The 17,500-nt window shown below is 42.5% G+C and overlaps 1 protein-coding gene across 4 annotated transcripts in view; it reads left to right on the forward strand.

Annotated features, from left to right (window-relative positions):
* The window catches only part of LOC142487140 (cadherin-10-like), a 636,808-nt gene that overhangs the window by 603,285 nt on the left and 16,023 nt on the right, over positions 1 to 17,500 (forward strand). The gene's annotated exons all lie outside the window — the stretch shown is intronic.

Genomic DNA, 17,500 nt, shown 5'->3' on the forward strand with positions numbered 1-17,500 from the left:
TAGCCTGTGCAGAACAGCTTGAAAACATGAGGGTGAGAAAAGAAAACAGCCGCTTTTACCCCAAAATGCTTTTTACTGTTTCATGAGTAGGCCCCTTAATGTTTGATGGTAATAGCTACAGTATATCTCTTTATTTCAATCAGGGCTTCACTTAAAAGTTTTATCTGTTGTGCCTAACTAATGATGTCACAAGAAAAGGCAAACACCAACATCCATAGAAGATTATTTATTTACCTGAGAGAGTGTAGACAAAAAGTCCCTCTGACATAAATTCCCATTGCCTTCAATGAGAGTATCTGGTTAGCAAAATTGCAGTTTATAAAATGACCTTCATAGAGTTTATCATGCAAATAACACTAAAACATGGTGAAGCTAAGGGATTTTCTATTTGATTAACTGACCTTCAAGCCATTGGATCATTACAACAACAAACTGGGACATTAAAATCACAGAAAAAAAGGATATATATATACACACACACATATATATGAGAAAAAGAGGAAAGGGCCCCAAATAATAGCACTCTAGTATACCAAGTGAATATACAAATACAAATTTTATTAATTGGCTATCATCCTCTAACACTCAAATCAAGATAGACTAGTCTATCTTGATTTGATTGATAGAGGATGATAGCCATATCTTACGTACAGGGGATCCATGCCTGATTTTAATTATTTCATGCTTTCTTTTACATTCTTTGTTCTGTGACAGTTGAATTCATAAAATTTGTATTTGTATATTCACTTGGTATACTAGAGTTCTATTATTTGGGGCCCTTTCCTCTTCCTTTTTCTCATATCATACATCTGGCCCTTGTAGCACCACTGACTTGCTATTAAGCATTTATTGAAGTCGGTATGTAGTAACCTGTATATATCTTGTGGATGCGTGGTCCGCTCTTTCTCTTACCATATATATATATATATATATATATATATATACACACACACACACACACACATACACAGATGTATCCAGAGTGAGAGCACGCTTGCTCGCGAGCTGCGTGATCAAAACAATGCAACTCAATTGTAGTGTCCATATTGCGCGTGCACGTGAGCTTGGGTAGAAGCAATACGTGCAAATAAATGTTTTTTTTTGTTTTTGTTGAGTGATGACCTTGTCACAAGCGCGGTTCATCCATTGAGGGTGAATCGCTCACAGGATGTGAACGCCCCCTGACATGCCCTCGCCACGGCCCCCATTGCAAGCCAGGAATCACCCCAGCTACTGCACCGACACACTTTATTTGAGCAAATACCCAGTATGTACCTGGCAGATACCTGGAATGCGCCGCTCCTCACCTCTGACAAGCCCCGTTGCGTTTGCCTTCCCAGCCTGGGTTCATGCCTGGCTGACGGGCGGCTGATCTGTTAAATGATAATGATTAGGATTTAATAGGCTGCAATGCTTCGCGTGTCTACCAGATGGCATAAATTCATGAATTGTAATGCAGTATATATATATATACTGTGCAGTATTGCAGCCAGCGGGAATAAAATGCTTCAATCCCTGCCTGGAAAATACCTCAATGCACTCGGGCAGAAAACAGTCACAAACCTCAATACACCCGGGTATACCCGAATTCGTGGGACTAGCCGAGCTCGAATAAAGTGTGTCGCCAGTGTACATCCAAGCATGATGTCACGGCACTCGAGCATAAACCAACCACCGTGGATGTAGCTATATTGTGGCGGCTGGTGTGCACAAGCAGGGGATAGGGAAAGAACGCCTGCTATGGCTGTTTATATTATATATAGATGCTGCTAATCAAATGCCCTTAATTAATTGATCATTAGCAAGTGTGACCACCTCTATAAAAGACAAAGTTTTAGCAGTTTGCTGGTCTGGAGCATTCAGGTGTGTGTTAAAAAACTGCCAAGGAGGAAAGACATCAGCAATGATCTTAGAGAAGCAATTGTTGTTGCCCATCAATCTGGGAAGGATTATAAGGCTATTTCCAAACAATTTAAGTCCATCATTCTACAGTGAGAAAGATTATTCAAAAGTGGAAAACTTTCATGACAGTTGCCAATCTTCCCAGGAGTGGACGTCCCAGCAAATTCACCCCAAGATCAGACCGTGCAATGCTCATAGAAATTGCAAAAAACCCAAGAGTTACATCTCAGACTCTACAGGCCTCAGTTTGCATGTTAAATTTTAAAGTTCATGACAGTACAAATAGAAAAAGACTGAACAAGTATGGTTTGTTTGGAAGGGTTACCAGGAAAAAAGCCTCTTCTCTCTAAAACGAACATGGCAGCATGGCTTCGGCTTGCAAAGTTGTATCTGAACAAACTACAAGACTTCTGGAACAATGTCCTTTGGACAGACAAGACCAAAGTGGAGATGTTTGGCCATAATGCACAGTGCCACGTTTGGCGAAAACCAAACACAGCATATCAGCACAAACCACTCAAACCAACTGTCAAGCACAATGGTGGAGGGGTGATGATTTGGGCTTGTTTTGCAACCACAGGACTTGGGAACCTTGCAGTCATTGAGTCGACATGAACTCCTCTGTATACCAAAGTATTCTAGAGTCAAATGTGAGGCCATCTGTCCGACAGCTAAAGCTTGACCAAAATTGGGTCATGCAACAGGACAATGATCCCAAGCACACCAGCAAATCTACAACAGAATGGCTGAAAAAGAAAAGAATCAAGGTGTTGCAATGGCCCAGTCAAAGTCCAGACCTCAACCCGATTGAAATGATGTGACTGGACCTAAGCGAGCTGTGCATAAACAAATGCCCACAAACCTCAATGAACTGAAGCAATGTTGTAAAGAAGAGTGGGACAAAATTCCTCCTCAACGATGTGAGAGACTGATATAGTCACACAGAAAATGAATTCTTCAAGTCATTGCTGCTAAAGGTGGTTCAACACGCTATTGAATCACAAGGTATACTGTACTTAGTTTTTCACACATGGCTTCTCCATTTTGGCTTTATTTTTGTTAAATAAATCATGACACGGTGTTCATCTGAGGTTGTATTCACCTAATTTTAAGACCTGCTAAGGAACAGATGATTGTTATTATGTCCTGATATGTAATATCATAGAATTCAAAGAGGGTGAACTTTCTTTTTCACACCACTGAATATATATATATGAAAGAAAAAATATATATATATATATATAAATATATATTTTTTTCACTGTTTACTGTATATATTATGTGTATGCTACTTCACATAATATTTGCATATTGAAACTGATTGAGCAGGCTGGACTCCTGATTGCTCATGGAATTTTGAATGAAGAAGGAAGTGTTTTAATGCAGACACAGAGCTGCCATGCTGAGAGACTGAAAGCAGTTCCCAGAGAAGGGGGACAGAGAAGAGTTGTCCCAAGCTGTGGAAGCTGGCACAGTCCCATAAGACTACTGGATGGTGGTCGCGGAGCCAGCTGGGACTGCCTGGGTTGTTAATCCCAGGTAGAAGGAAAGAAGGACGAGAGATCGTGCAGAAGCGGAGATGTCCTGTCCTTAACCTTGCTTAACCTTGGACTTTAAGAGGAGAAATTATCTGGGCTTTCATGGGGCCAAGCTCCATAGGGAAGGAAGGATGCGAGACTGTGCTGAAGTGGGACATCTGCTCCAAACCTTGGAGTAACAGATAAGGAAAACACTTCATTGCGGTGTTCAGAGACTATATATGTTCAGCTATAATAGTACCTGTTTAGGGTGGTAATCAGCTGCCCATCCTGTTAGTAAGGGTTGAAGCTAAATGTGTAGTTAGTCTCCTTAGAGGAGTAGCAGTTTGTTTTATGATTTTGTTTTGACTTAAAGGGACGATGGACCTGTTAGTATAATATTTATCCCTGTAAACAAAAAAACATATAGAAAAATACTACATTTCCTGCCTTAATCTGGGACTAAAAGATACTACAACGTGGTGTCGGCATCACAATTGGTGGAGTTTAATGCAAGCAGTTCAAAAGGCACTGAGCAGCGGAAACTGTGTGTTTGAAAATAAATATGGGGATTTAAAATGGCCGCCCAGCTGAACTGAAAAACAAATTCTGCACGTAAAGTCTGTCCCACTGTGTACGACCAGTTGTGCTTACAGGATACACAGGGAAAGATATGAAGACTTGAGGATATAGGGCCTCCAACAAGTCAAGGTGAAGAATACGCCTGGATTGAAAATATGGCGGACATAATGTGTTTTCTGTGTAATATGCCTGGCCACATGAAGCAGTGCCCTTTGAGGAAGGAGCGTCCCTGTGTGGCCCTGCAAAAGGAACTGCAGATGTGTTTTTAGTGTAAAGAGCCTGGCTACACCAAACACTGCCATTTATAATGACGATGACCCTGGGACGAGAGCTGTACCCACAGATGAATTTAGTATACTGGAACTGTCATGAACTAGGTCACATGGAAAATCACAGTGAAAAATAGTGGTGGAGCACTGCCTAGAAAAATGAAGGTCTGGAGGCTGATAACAAAATTAAAAATGCTTTATTCTAATTCATAAGTAGACCGAGCTACAAAAAAACAGCGTCGTAGCGCTTTATCAAAGAGTAGCTCGGTCTACTTATGCCTTAGAATAAAGCATTTTTAATTTTGTTATCAGCCTCCAGCCCTTCATTACCATTACCGGAAGGAGGCACGCTGTACTTTCCAGGACATTTACAAACTGTGAGTGAATTATTTTCTTCAATGCTATGCAGTCTGTTTAAACTACTAGGTGATTTATCTCCTCAAGCCTAGGGATTTAGGTGTCCCGCTCCCATTAGTGGGTGTGTGGTGGGCTCTCTTTGTTGAGTGCTCACTTCACACATTCACTGTGGGGCTCTTCACCCCTTATTTGTAATCCCATATAATGGCTACAATGTGAGCATCTAAGCCAATTTCTCAAAAGACATATTACTTCCTGGACGTTTTGCTATTTTGCAATCATTATCCGGATATTTGAAGCACCTATTGGGGATTTACTTCCCATCCTTACTAGGTCACATGGAAGATGTGTGTCCCCAAATGTTCAAATACAAGTAGTGGAAACAGGAGCAGCGCAAGTAATACTGTCTCCCACAGCTGCAAAAGCAAGCAACGCATTGTGAGCGCAAGCAAGATGAGGAAGCTGATAACAGTGAGTGTGTGTCCAGTTCTGTTACCTTAAAGCAGAAGTTGCAGCAATGGACAAAGGCACAGGCAGAGAATACTGCTATGTTACAGCAGAGCCAGGCAGAAAGTGTTGCTGCCTTAAAGCTGAGTTTTCAACAGATGGTATTATCCCTACACCAGACCAGAGATGAGCTACAGCCCAGAGCACTTGGTGCAATCATCACAGGAATGATGAGTAGCCTTGGGATGACAAAGGCTACTGCTACCGCCACATACAGAAAGCCTGAGAGAATCAGAGAAAACAGTACTGAATGGAAACTATACAGGATTATGAAATGCCCCAGAAAGACGTTCAAAACATCATCACAGAGTTAGAAGTTTCTCAGCAAGAGGCTCGCACGCTCAAAGCAGAGATGGTAAAGAAAAAATTGACGCAATTTTGTTTTGAAGTACAGGAACACTGGAGAGTGCAGAAAGAAATCTGCATAAGAACGTTTCTCCCTGGAGTAGCACACACAAGCAGAGCAAAAACTGTGGAGCCAGATGCAAGATGCAGCGCACGAGTCTGCAGGAGCCAAGGAGAACAGGTGGATGGTTTGGAGATGCGGCAAGTGCTACAGAAAGAAACGGTCCAGGCTGCTAACCAAGTACAAGTGCTACAGGAATGGTTGAGTACACAGTATGTCACCACAGAGCAGCATGAGGAGCTGAAGGCCACGCTGAGCATCACCAGAACATCACTGGAGGTGGAGCTTAGATGCCAGTTCTCTGTATGAGAGGAAGTGGGAGAAGGTCCAGAAACTGGAGCAAGAGATGCAGAAGCAGCGAGGCTGCTCCATCCCCATGAGTCAGTACGCCAAGGAGAAAGAGGCTTGGAAAACAGAAGCAGCAGTGATCCTAGCGACAAAAACGGCACAGTTCCAAAATATGAAGGAGGTGCAGATGCAAACCCAGAGCAAAAACCAGGTAGAGGTGAAGGCCCTGAGAGGGGACTTGCAGGATCAAACTGAAAAACTCCAGACGCAGATTGCTGGGAGCAAGATACAGCTCGCCGAGAGGGAGAAGGGATGCGTCCTTCAGGTGACCAACCTGACACTACACTATGAGACAGAGATGGCCAATACCCACAAGCTTCTGGACCACATGGCCAATGATAGGGCCTGGCTCCAGCTGGAGCTGGACAAGGTCCAGAAAGATCTCCGGCAGCGGCATATCAGAAATAGAAAAAAGGAAACAGAGTTAAGCCATGCGCAGAATCAGCTGACAGATGTGGAATTGTGACTCAGCTACAAAGAAGCTGAACTAGCAGCTGCACTGAGTGAAAAAAGAAATGCAGAAGGACAGTTTCAAGACCTGCAGAAGGACTTGGAGTCTTAGAGAGCTGGCCGCAAGATGGCAGAGAAACAAAAGCATGACCTGGTGAGGAGCTCGAGGCTCTGAATACTGAGTGGGATGCTACGTTGGACTCTACCCATCAGGAGGTTTCTCAGATAAAGTTGGAGAAAAAGGTTACAAACCTAAAACAGGCACTTGGGTCACAGAAGCAGTCCATGGAAAAGATGGCGATAGAGTTAAAACAGAATGAGGCTATGGGGAATAGTAATGCACAGGTTTCTCCACTGCAGGAAAAGGTATTGGCCTGGCCCAAACATCTATATCTGCAAAAACTAATGCCCGTGAAGACAAGAGTACAGTGAGAGCTGGGGACAGTGCTCAACTGAAAAATGAGATGGCAAAGTTTGAACCATCTGAGGAAGTTGTGCGCGCCTGTAAGCGTGACTACAATGCCTTGGCACTACCACAGTTTACTACCCACAAGGCACAAAATTGAAGGACGAAGTTGCGATGGAGTAGCACAGTAAGAATTATGTAATACTGCATTGTCCATGGGGTTCAAAGGGGATTTCTTGCCATGCGGGCAACCGCTTAAAGATACAGAATCGTATGAGAATGAGACAGAAGTGTGTTCATGATAATAAGACAAGCAAGACCTCAAAGATTGTCCAGCAATTCTCCCAGTAAGTTAAGGAATCAAGAAAGAGAGCCGCAAGCCTACGAGTCTGCCGACTGTAATAGAGAGGCGCCATGGGGAGCACTTGCGGTTAATGAGAATCCCAGACAAGTTGAAGTTCTGAATATAAGTGGTGTGGAACCAAATACAGAACTTGTGGTGAATGACCAGTCTCTAGCCTCAAACACTGAAGGTATGCTGATGGAGAAAGGTCCAAAAGCCATCACCGCTAAAACTGAGTTTCTGTTTTCACAAGAGAAGTCGAAGCAATCACTGGCGAGTGAACACAATGATCTGACCAACAAGGTCAAGGCTCTTCTTCATGGTCAGGAGACTCTGAGCAGAAAGGGAGGAAGATGGAGATGCATCTTCAGGATAGCAGATCAAGGTCACAGAGCAGGTAGAGAGAGCCAACAGACTGCAGAATGCTCAGGAACTTTTCCAGAAAGTAACATGCCAAAAGCTGAGCTTCAATGCTAAAATCAAACAAGTCAAAGACAAGACAGTAGCAAAGTGCCAGTCTGCAGGCCCAGAAGGCATAGTACTTGCCCAAAAGGAAGAACTCTTCAACTGAAAGGACAGGAAAAATAAGAGATTGATGTAAGACATCTCTGACAAAAAAGCTAGTGCACGGGAATAGTGAACGGGCCGTGTCACAGGACAATGTTACGCTGGGGAGGGGTATATGTGATACCATCACTGTCCTCTAAGTGCTGGAATTGAGCAGCTATGGGACTTTCCAATGAACAGATAGTTAATCTCCCCAGAGAAGCCAGAAGCCGCTGCTAACTAATTGAACAGGTTGAACTCCAGATTGGTCAAGGAGTTTTGAATGAACAAGGAAGTGTTTTAAAGCAGACACAGAGCTGCCATACTGACTGCCAGACTGACTGCTGTTCCCAGAGAAGGGGGACAGAGAAGAGTTCTCCCCAGCTTTTGAACCTGGCACAGCCCCCTAGGCCCATTGGACGGTGGTTGCAGAGCCTGCTGGGACAGTCTGGGTTGTGAATCACAGGAAGAAAAAAAGAAGGACGAGAGACCGTGCTGAAGCGGGGATGTACTGTCCTTAGCCTTGGACTTACAGAGGAGAGATTCTATGGGCTCTCATGGGGCTGAGCTCCGTAGGAAGGAAGGATGTGATAACGTGCTGAAGCGGGGATGTCTGCACAAACCGTGGAGTAACAGATAAGCTAAACACTTTATTGCGGTGTTCAGAGACCATATATGCTCAGCTATAATAGTACCTGTTTGGGGTGGTAACCAGTTTAGCGGCCCATCCAGTTAATAAGGGTTGAAGCTAAATGTCTAGTTAGTCTCCTAAGAGGAGTAGGAGTTTGTTTTATGATTTTGTTTTGACTTAAAGGGACGGTAGCCCGGTTGGTATATTATTTATCCCTGTAAATGACCCCCATATAGATAAATACTACGTTTGCTGCCTTAATCTGGGACTAAAAAATGCTACAACGTGATGTGGGCATAAAAAAAATAAAAATAAATAAATAAATATATATATACATACATACATACATACATACATACATACATACATACATATATATATACTGTATATATATATATATGTACATGTAGAGGTATCAGTACCGTGTTAGCCGAGCTTCAATAATCAAAAAATAAATAGATGATACCGTTCTGTGGCTAACGAAATGCTTTTATTTGTACGAGCTTTCAAGATACACTGATCTCTTCTTCCGGCGATGTTACAATGAATGAAGCAAGCAAGGGTATACTTAAAAACAGTGTCTCTTGGAATGTAATCTGTGCTTGTCCTTCCCCCGGTGTGGATGAGGTTTAAGGCTAGAGGTGTTAAATGGTTTCTGAAAGTAAGTGATGTAAGAGTGTGTGTGTGTGTGTATCTGTGTGAATATAAATGAATGGAGAGCCCACAGTGTATTCAGTGCTTTACAAAAGGGGTGTGTGGAGTGGGAGTTAATATTAATGGTGTGGGTAGGTGTGGAAATGTGAGAGATAGTAGCATAACTAAAAGTGTGTGTGGATACTATGTGGTCCCTATTGGTGTATAGGGATGGAAAAACAAGGAGTATTGGTATGTGTAAGAGACAGCTGTGTGTGCATATATATATATAGCACAGTATGTACAGACATGGTCTTTAGCGCTCATGGGGAGAGGCTTCACTTGTGTCAGTAATGACTCATAACATTTCGATCTCTGTTTTATCCACCGTTAAGTGTCCCGAACAGTTGTATAAATTTGTATTCATGCAACCGTCTCTCTTTCGGTGTTTTAAGATGACCTTTGAGTATGGCAACCCTCAGATTGTTCATCTTATGGCCAGAGTCAGAGAAATGTTCACCGACAGGACTGTCTCTTGTTCTGCGTGTGATGCTGTGGCAATGCAGGTTCATTCTCTTGTTTAGCCCCTGCCCCGTCTCACCTATGTAGTAGCAGCCTCCTTGGCATTTCATGCACATGATGAGGTACACGACATTGCTGGAGGAACAGATGAACCTTCCTCTGATTTTGTATTCCCGATTCCTGTGTGGTATTTGTATTGTGTCCACTGTGTAGAGCATTGCGCAGGTTTTGCATCTTGGGTCCTGGCATGGTTTCGTCCCGCATTCAGCTGTACTGCTGAATACCTTACTCCTCACCATACTATTCTTGAGATTATGAGGTTGTCTGTATGAAAATAAGGGTGCTTCAGGGATGACCTGTTGCAGTCTTGTATCTTCCTGGAGGATGGGTTGAAACATGTCTGTGAGTGGTCTGTTCTTGCTTTGCTAGTCCCATTCTGTGTTTAAAAGCTGTGTGAACAGCTATATATAGGGTTAAATGGGCTCCATGTGAAGGGATATTCCAGTCAAACGGTGACACATTGTGTGCTGATTTGCATGTCATTTCCCAGAATCTCTTGCTGAAGTGGGAGCACTGTATGCAAGGTGAAAATGGTTGAAAGGCAGGGTCTAAGACATGTGAATGTGGTCACAAGTGATTTTCTTTATTGGCTATATGCAAATGGTGGAGGTTTTCTGTCGCCTTTTTCACCCACCATAACTTAAAATATATGGTATATATATATATATATATATATATATATATATATATATAGAGAGAGAGAGAGAGAGAGAGAGAGAAGAACAGAGAGCGCACGTCCCATAGTGTAGAACAGTACATTTAATCAATAAAAAAGAGGACAAGGGGATTAAGGACACTCACAAAAGTACAAGTTTAAAAGGCAGTTTGTGATAATAATCACCACCAGCAAGGCAATACCGTCCTGGAACACATCAGTTGTTCGATAGTCCCTCCGGTTCACCTCCAGCAGTTTCTGGACGATTGGAAACAATCAGCAGTTCACGCCCCTGACGAAGTGACTGACGTCACGAAAACGCGTAGGGTGGACTATTCTCTGGCAGAGACATTTTGGCTTTCTTCCCTGTTAGCCCTTTCCCTTCCCTCCGTGGCCTTGGCTGTCTGAGCCCTTAGCACTTGCGTGCGTCCCTCCCCTGTCCCGGCTCACAGCGGTGACGTCATTGACTATCGCGAGACCTCTTGTCTGCGTGACTGTCCCAGTGAGTCCTTCGGCGGCACTGAGCTTGGACGGCTTCCTACCCAAGAGCTGACCCGCGTTGGAGGACAGTTGTGGCGGCTGGCGGCGTGGAGCCACAGGAGTTGTGCTTCCCAGCGGTGCAGAGTCTCTAGGCGGTCGAGCTGTATCATCCTCCCTCCAGGCCCCGGAGTGTTAAGTGTGATTGAGCTACAGGCATATACATATCAGCCTTGCTGTAAGTAGGGTCTCAATTTTAGCCCCACTGGATGCCATCACTTTATTAGTGTTTTTTGCCCAGCAAGCACATGTTTGTTGTTTTATATTTACATTTTAATCATTGTATTAAACTGCTGTCTTATTTTGCATACTATATCAGTGATTTGTTGTTTGTATTTAGTTGCACTATGATCTTTTTTTCTTTCTTTTTTTCTCGTTTATGTTGTTGTCTTATATGTCTGTTTGTCTGAGATTACATTGAGGACACTTCCATGGAACTCATCCCAGCCTTTTGAATTGGACTTTATTTGGTCAGATTTTTATTTCCTTTAGGCGCCGGTTTACCTGTTTTTACTGTGTTTTCTGGTTTGTGTCACCTAATTTTCCTGGCTGCCTTCACCTCAATATTTAGGGGTGTATTTATATTTATTAGTTGTCTAATTGTCACTAATTTTTTTTTTTTATTGCATTAGCGCTGTTCCCACTGCCCTTCCCCTTTATCTCTTTGCTTAAATGCTATTCAGAGTTTTTTCAGCCTCAGATCAGCTCCATGTGCTCTCCGGCCGTAAAGCGCACACTGCGTGATGACGTAGTGTCGTGGTAGCGTGCCCTGATGCGTTTCGTCACGACATTGACTTTTTCAAAGGGAATATCAACATGGTTGAGGGCTCGGTATTTATGTGCTCAACTATACAAAGGGGAGTGGCCCCGGGGTAACCAGAGGCCAATCCTCAGTGCCCATGCATCAAAGCCAAGACACTGGTGGTTAGCCAATGGAAACAACCGTGTCAATCCTGTCATAGAAACAAATGCTACCATAGTGTGATATATTCATTGGCATATAAACTGCAAATATAAAAAATGGATTCGTATTTCCTCTAAATAGAACCACATCACAAACAAAGGTATATATATATAATAATAATACACTATAAATGATCACAAAATGTAAAAACTATAAAAACTAATATTATGACACACAGCAATAAAAAATATATATTTACATACATATTTATGTGCTCGTACCCGCAGATGGACACATATATAACATGTCACATATGTGTATAAAGCAAAAACAAAGAGGACCCTCATTTATAATAATTCATTACACATTAACAAATTCATATTTAAAATAAAAATAGAAATAGAAATATTAAATGCATATCTATATGTATACAATAATATACATAACCCAAGTCTCTCATCATTCACATAAAAATAACATAATTCACAGTTAAACTCCATCATATATACAGTGAAATATATACATGAAGGATTATGTATATAAAAAAGAGTGATGACCAAATCAATAATCATAAGGGGAAGCATATTCTATCCTATTCAAATAACAATAAAGATAATAATATGAATTCTTATACCCAAACTCTAATATAAGAGAAGGGGAAGGAGATATTTACTTTCCCATGTACCATGAATAAGATCGATTCAATCAAATTCTAGATCCTAAGGACAAAGACTAATAAAATCTAGCATCATCTTGGAGAGAAAGGGGAGAGAGACATAGAGAGATGAGAGAGACAGAGAGAGACAGAGAGAGACAGAGAGAGACAGAGAGACGGGAGACAGAGAGAGACGGGGAGACATAGAGAGACGGGGAGACAGAGAGATGGGTAGACAGAGAGAGAGACGGGGAGACAGAGAGAGACAGGGAGACAGAGAGAGACAGGGAGACAGAGAGAGACAGGGAGACAGAGAGAGATGGGGAGACAGGGGGGGTGACTGATTGACAGGGGGGGTGACTGACTGGGGGGAGACTGACTGACTGGGGGGTGATTGACTGACTAGGTGGGTGACTGGGTGGGGAGGAGGTGACTTATTGGGGGGGTATTGGGGGGGGTACCTCTGGTATCCTACACACACACACACACACACACAAACACACACACACATACACACACACACTCTCTCCCATGCACACACTCTCCCATGCACACGCACACACTCACATTCTCCCATACACACTCTCCCATACACACACACTCTCCCATTGACACACACACACACACACACTCACTCATACACACACAATCTCCCATACACACAAACTCTCTTTACACACACGGGGGGAAGAGAGGAAAGGCTGCGACCAGCACCACCACCATGCTCCCCCCTGTGCCCATCTCCCGCCCCACGCTGGCAGCCACGGGCACCGGGGGGGGGGGAAGCGGAGACTGGGGGGGACCATATATATATATATACTTAGTTAAATTATGGTGGGTAAAAAAGTGACAAAAACCCTTGTGATATATATATATACATACATACATACATACATATATATATGTATATATACATACATATGTAAATATATATACATACATATATAGCAAATGGAAATATATATATATATATATATATATATATATATATATATATACATACATACATACATACATACATACATACATACATACATACATACATACATACATATGTAGAGGTATCAGTACCGTGTTAGCCGAGCTTCAGTAATCAAAAAATAAATAGCAAACTTTTGCTTGCTTCATTCATTGTAACATCGCCAGAAGAAAAGATCAGTGTATCTCGAAAGCTCACACAAATAAAAGCATTTCGTTAGCCACAGAACGGTATCATCTATTTATTGTTTGAATATATATAGAAAAGAGAGAGGAGAGAGCGCACGCCTCATAGTATAAAACCGTATATTTAATGATGGGAAAGGGTAGATTATTTCTTCCCCCTCCATCCCTTTCCCATCATTAAATATAGGGTTTTATACTATGGGGCGTGCGCTCTCTCCTCTCTCTTTTCTGCAGATTCCATACGGATGTGGTTACTCCCCTTGAGAGCAGCCGGGGACCCCTTCACCAGCATTACTATTGCACCATTTGTTGGACATTTTTGAAAGGACTGGTTTTTACTTATTTTCCTTCTTTATTCACAGTTTGATATTAATATTTGTTTTTTATTTAACACCATTTATCTTTATTGATTCATTAGACACTTACACATTTATATCATGTTGGTTTATCCGTGGTATTAATATATTAATTTATTTTATTTATTTATTTGAATACCTATTCCAGGCGCTGCTTTATTGTTTTTTTTTTCTTTCTTTATATACACACACACACACACACACAAACACACACACACACACACACACACACACACACACACACACACACACACACACACACACACACACACACACACACACACACACACACACATATATATACATATATATACATATATATATATATATATATATATATACATACATTATATATATATATAGAGAGAGAGAGAGAGAGAGAGAGAGAGAGAGAGAGAGAGAGAGAGATACATTATAAATATTGCTATATATATATATATATAAATAATATATTGCTATATATATATATATATATATATATAATCAAAAAATAAATAGATGATACCGTTCTGTGGCTAACGAAATGCTTTTATTTGTGCGAGCTTTCGAGATACACTGATCTCTTCTTCCGGCGATGTTACAATGAATGAAGCAAGCAAAAGGTATGCTTAACAACAGTGTCTATTGGAATGTTATCTGTGCTGGTCCTTCCCCCGGTGTGGATGTGTTTTATGGCTAGAGGTGTCAAAAGGTTCCTGAAAGCAGGTGATGTAAGAGTGTGTGTGTGTATCAGTGTGAATAAAAATGAATGGAGAGCCCACAGTATGTACAGTGCTTTACAAAAGGTATGTGTGGAGTGGAAGTGGATATAAATGGTGTGGGGTGGGTGTGGAAATGTGAGAGATTGTAGCACAACTAAAAGTGTGTGTGGATACTTTGTGGTCCCTATTGGTGTATAGGGATGGAAAAACAAGGAGTATTAGTATGTGTAAGAGACAGATGTGTGTGCATATATAGCACAGTATGTACAGACATGGCCTTTAGCGCTCATGGGAAGAGAGTTCACTTGTGTCAGTAAAGACTCATAAAATTTTGATCTCTGTTTAGGCCACTGCTAAGTGTCCCGAACAGTTGCATAAATTTGTATTCATGCAACCGTCTCTCTTTCGGTGTTTTAAGATTACCTTTGAGTATGGCAACCTTCAGATCGTTCATCTTATGGCCAGAGTCAGAGAAATGTTCGCCAACAGGACTGTCCCTTGTTCCGCGTGTGATGCTGTGGCGATGCAGGTTCATTCTCTTGTTTAGCCCCTGCCCTGTCTCACCTATGTAGTAGTAGCCCCCTGGGCATTTCATGCACATGATGAGGTACACGACATTGCTGGAGGAACAGGTGAATCTTCCTCTGATTTTGTATTCCCGATTCCTGTGTGGTATTTGTATTGTGTCCTCTGTGTAGAGCATTGCGCAGGTTTTGCATCTTGGGTCCTGGCATGGTTTTGTCCCGCATTCAGTTGTACTGCTGAATACTTTACTCCTCACCATAATATTCTTGAGATTATGGGGTTGTCTGTATGATAATAAGGGTGCTTCATGGAAGACCTGTTCCAGTCTTGTATCTTCCTGGAGGATGGGTTGTAGTTTCCTGGCGATCTTGCGTTGGGCTCCTAGGTGTGGGTTATATGTGACCACCATAGGTACCCTGTCGCTTGTCTCCTTCTGTTTGTATTCAAGGAGATCACTTCTTGGTATTCTGGTGGCTTTGTGAATTTGCTGGTCTACAATTCTGTGGTTATATCCACGGTTTATAAAGTCTGATCTCGAGGCTTTAATCCGCTGGTCTCTGTCTACTGTGTTGGAGCATATCCGGTTGTATCGTATGGCTTGACTGTAGATGGTTGCATGTTTGGTGTGTGTCGGGTGGAAGCTGTTGTCCCTCAAATGGCTGGCTCTGTCTGTAGGTTTGCGGTATACAGAAGTCTGTAGTTGGTTGTTCTTTATAGTAATTGTGGTGTCTAGGAAATGTACTTCATCCGGGGAATGGGTGAGTTGAGGTTGATGGTCGGGTGGAATGTATTGAAGTTGTCATAGAACTGTAGAAGGTCCTGTTCGCCAGAGGTCCAAATCCGGAGGATGTCATCGATGTAGCGAAGGTATGTATGGGGTTTCAAGTGACAGATGGAAAGAAAGTTACTTTCCAGTTTTGCGCAGGACAGATTGGCATACTGTGGCGCCATCCGAGTACCCATAGCAGTCCCGGTAGTCTGGAGGTATGTGTCATTTCCAAATGGGAAGTAGTTATGGGTCAGAATAAATTCAATGAATTTAGTCACTGTCTCTGTGAGTGGCTCCTGCGGTCCCAGAAAGTATCTTCAGGCTGAAATCCCATCCTCGTGGGGGATGTTTGTATAAAGTGACTCTACATCCATAGTTGCTAGTAGTGTTCCTGTTAGGAGGGGGCCTGTGACAGGGTAAACAAAAGTCACCAGTTATATGCTTGGATAACCTATGTCTAGTCTGCAGTGCAGCACTGACTAGGTTAACTTCAGCTGGGAACCTCAGGACAATTAGTTGGATCCCAGCTGCCTAATCAAGGTGTGTTAAAACCCAGGCTGTAGACAGATGGAGGCGGTCTGTTGAGGAGTGAGGAGTAAGCTGCTAAAGAGATTGCTAAAGAGTTTCCTGATACAAGGTCTGATTAGAAAGTAGATGAATTGTGAACTGTCTGTCTCCTGCATAGAAAAGGGCAACTGCCACATACACTGTCTGCTAAAGAGAAACTGTTTTTGTCTGTCTGCTGAAGAAAAGCCATTTTCCTTTTGTTGCTGATGGATAGCTATTTTTGTTTTGTGTGCTGTATATTTGTCAAGGCTAAATAAATAAGCCTTGTCCAGAAACTCGCATGTGTAGTTGCATGTACCCTGCAACATATGGTGTCAAGAATTGGGAAGGATTTTTTCAAAAGGCTCCTGCAGTTAAAGGGCCACACACACACACACAAGAATGGAGGAACTTTTGAAAGACTTTCTGTACGAGCAGGCCCGGCTACAAGCGGAGAGAGATGAAAGACTACAAGCAGCACAGGATGAGCGGATTGCCAAGCTGCTAACCCAATTCCAAGGGTCTTCCAGTGCAGAACTTGCAAGCAGACCCCCGATACTCCTAAGGAAAATGGCTTTTCTTCAGCAGATAGACAAAAACAGTTTCTCTTTAGCAGACAGTGTATATGGCAGTTGCCCTTTTCTATGCAGCGGACAGACAGTTCACAATTCATCTACTTTCTAATCAGACCTTGTATCAGGAAACTCTTTAGCAATCTCTTTAGAAGCTTACTCCTCACTCCTCAACAGACCGTCTCCATCTGTCTACAGCCTTGGTTTTAAAACACACCTTGATTAGGCAGCTGGGGTCCAACTAATTGTCCTGAGGTTCCCAGCTGAAGTTAACCTAGTCAGTGCTGCACTGCAGACTAGACATAGGTTTTCCAGGCATATAACTGGTGGCTTTTGTTTACCCTGTCACAGGGCCAATGGCATTCAGTTTGTTTAGCAGGTCGGTGGTATCCTGGATATAGCTGGGTGTGTTCCTGACAAGTGGTTTTAGAATGCCCTCCACCCAGCCAGAAATATTCTCGGTAAGTGTGCCAGATCCAGAGATAATAGGGCGCCCAGGGTTACCCTCTTTGTGAATTTAAGGGAGCATGTAGAATGTGCCAGGTTTTGGGTTAGCTGGTATCAGGTCCAGAATTTGTTCTCTTGTGCGGATCGGGAGTGTTTTAATGGTGAGGAGTAAAGTATTCAGCAGTACAAC

This window comes from Ascaphus truei, chromosome 2 (assembly GCF_040206685.1).
Source record: "Ascaphus truei isolate aAscTru1 chromosome 2, aAscTru1.hap1, whole genome shotgun sequence".
NCBI lineage: Eukaryota > Metazoa > Chordata > Amphibia > Anura > Ascaphidae > Ascaphus > Ascaphus truei.